Consider the following 3039-nt stretch of genomic DNA (forward strand, 5'->3'; position numbering starts at 1 on the left):
AAAATTCGTTGGGGGTTCCCTCAGCCCAGCCTTGCAGTCCGGGAGCCCTCGAGGGATGTCTGACTGATGGCTTAAGCCCACTCCCTCTGGGAAGTGGGCCTAAGCTGTCAGCTGGACATCCTTAGCGCTGCCACATAGCCCGGCTTCTGGCTGAGTTGTGGGAGTGCACTGACCACCAGGGGGCAGCTCCTGCATTGAGCATCTGCCCACTGGTGGTCAATGCACGTCGTAGCATCTGGTCATTCCGCTGTTCGGTCGATTTCCATATTGGCCTTTTATTGTATAGGATAGTAAAGGTTCTCAGCAAAGCAGTTTTACATCTTTTCTTTAATCAGTATATTTATTTTATGGCTTTCAGACCACATGTTACACATCATTTCATTTTCCCCTGAGTATGTATGCCATTTCTCCACCAGAGATGAAATCTGTTTCTTCTTTCCCTTAAACCTGGGCTGGACTTAGTGATCAATAGAAAGTGCTAGAAGGGACATTTTGGCATTTCTAAAGCTAATTTACAAGAAACTTTTCAGCCTATGCCTATATCTCTTGGAATATTCCTTTTGGGGAAGGGTAGCTAACAAGTATGAAGACAGACCACCCTTAGACCTCCATGCTGTGAGAAGCCAGGCTGCTTGAAGAGGCCCTAAATAATGAGACCCTAAGTGGAGAGGGAAAAAGAGGTCTGAGGCGGCAGACATGTGAGTGAGGGAGCCCACTGGAGATATAGCCCTTGGTTCTATTTGCCTTATGTGAAGAGGATGCAAAATGGCCAGAGAAGCCCTCCTCAAATCCTAACTCGTAAAAGTTTTTCTTAAGTGTTTTAAGGGATTTATTTAATCATCTTTGACTAAATTGACGGGTAGACAAATCCAAACTTACCTCTATTTAAAACTGCATTTAAGTGGAACCAAACAACCATAAGGAGCTTGTGATTTTAACCTTACAGTGAATGGTAAGTTAAGGCTCCACCCTAGTGGCCCAGTTGAGCATCCTCCCTTTCATAGAAAGGCCGCCAGTTGGATTCCCAGTCAGGGCACATACCTGAGTTGCGGGTTTGATCCCCAGCCAGGGAGCTTATGGAAGGCAACTGATAGATGTTAGCCTTGCACATAATTTTCTCTCTCTCTCTCTTTCCCCCCCTCCCTTCTTCTCTCTAAACATGTCATCTGGTGAAGATCTTAAAAAAATTAATTTAAGATCATAGGTGAAGATCTAAAAAAAAAAAATTAAGGTCACTAGGAAGTTCTTTGATCTCACACAGTTGGAAAAAAATATAAGGCAACAATTACAAGTAATATCTGATTAGGAGAGTATGAGCTATTCAAAGTAAAATGTTATCAGATATAGACTCAAAACAGTGAACCAAAACCTGATAGGTACAAACCTAGAAGAAACCAAATGAGATAGTTAAAATGCATGTAAACACTCTGGAATCAAGTCATCTCCAAGAATTGTGGAAGCATGTGGAGGGCCTCAATGAGGATAAAACACCTGTAACTGAGGCCAGGGATTTTTTTTTTTTAAATCATTTGCGTTTTGGGAAGGCAAATGGTCAACATCCAAGAATAACATGATTGAAGTTTATAGCGGGAGATAATTAAGAACACCTGGCTGAAACAGACAGGGAGAGGACAGAGAGGAAAAGTACTCCTGACACCTGCATAGTTTTGTGGACAAGTATCCATTTCAGAATTTTATAAACTACTAGCAAGGGTGTGAAGCACAAAGCGAATATCTACGTTTTAGCAGACTGTCTCAATTTTATCTTTAAAATAAACAATTTTCAGATTAAGTCAACTTCTTTGTTATACAGTATTTTCAAAACTTTATGACTGTTTTGAAACTGAGTATACTGACAATTTTACTCAAGTTTTTCTCTGTGGTTTAAGAATATTTTGAGCTTTCTCTTCATAGAAAAACACCTGGAGTTGTAAATTGTTAGCATGTTATAAAATTGGCTTGTTTTCTTACAGCTCCCATCTTCTTAATTGTTCACCAAAGACTGGTAGAAGCTTCTGGTAACTTTTCTACAAGTCAGCAGTAAAGGCAAGATTTCCCATAACCTAGTCCCTTGCCTTCCACACCAAAATCCATACTGACAACTTGCCATGGGCCTGAGGGCTAAACCTAATTAACAGAGCTTCATTTCCCGAAATAAATTAATTCAGTCTAAACTTGGCTTAAAATGACTGTACTTTTACAACACTTTGAAATTATTATTATTATTATGAATGAGTGACTTTAATTACATACTCTTGTCAGGTTTTCCTGTATTTAGGAATTATCCAAGAAGGAAGGCAGTATGTTGAAAGCCTTCTAATCTGATTTCCCTTTACATGGCATATAGTGTCTTTCATATTCTGACCCTTGCCTTGCTGTCTGGGTTGATCTTCCACAGTAAAAAAATTGAACTACCTACATGCTTTCAGAGTGTGCATGTGTATATATTTGTATAGCTACTGACATACTGTCTCCTCTTAATGAAATGCTTTCTCCTCACTAGTATTTGGAAATCTAATTATTGTTACTTGAACCTATTTCCCGAATAGACATCTTCTAAAAATATTACTTCAGAGAGTTTGAAGTTTCTGCCCTTGGATATAAACTTCTGGTATAGCAATTATCTTACATCCATATTGTTTTATGGTTGTCTATTTATTAGAATTCAAGTTCCTAGAAGTCAAGAATATTGTTATTGTGCTCTTCATTTACAGAGAGAGTACTTGTTAAACAAATGATCAATACTTATTTGCAGAATGAATGAGTGAATTAAATGAGGCCAAACACTTTTAGGACATTGTTGAAATGAGACCTACCCTGATACAGGCAGTGTGCCTCAAGGCATATAATGTAACCCTTAGGGTGGATAGAGATAAAATCTAGCAGACAACAGTGGATTAAATCCCAATTATAGGTATTATAATTATACCTACAGTGATTTAAATTTACCAAATTAATTTAGCATCAGTATTCCTCATTTGTATACTCTTTCCAAATAGATGCTCACCTATATAAAAGTGATTTCAGGTTACAAAGGGA

General features: G+C 38.4%; 1 long non-coding RNA gene across 1 annotated transcript in view; it reads left to right on the forward strand.

The window, feature by feature from the left end:
* The window catches only part of LOC107184900, a 14322-nt gene extending 11631 nt beyond the window's left edge, over nt 1-2691 (forward strand). The window contains exon 3 of the long non-coding RNA XR_001515799.1: nt 2681-2691. This is a non-coding gene — a long non-coding RNA (uncharacterized LOC107184900). The remainder of the gene's footprint in view (nt 1-2680) is intronic.
* The last annotated feature ends 348 nt before the right edge of the window (nt 2692-3039 follow it).

The sequence above is a fragment of the Myotis davidii genome, unplaced genomic scaffold (assembly GCF_000327345.1).
Source record: "Myotis davidii unplaced genomic scaffold, ASM32734v1 scaffold8, whole genome shotgun sequence".
In the NCBI taxonomy this organism is placed as follows: Eukaryota; Metazoa; Chordata; class Mammalia; order Chiroptera; family Vespertilionidae; genus Myotis; species Myotis davidii.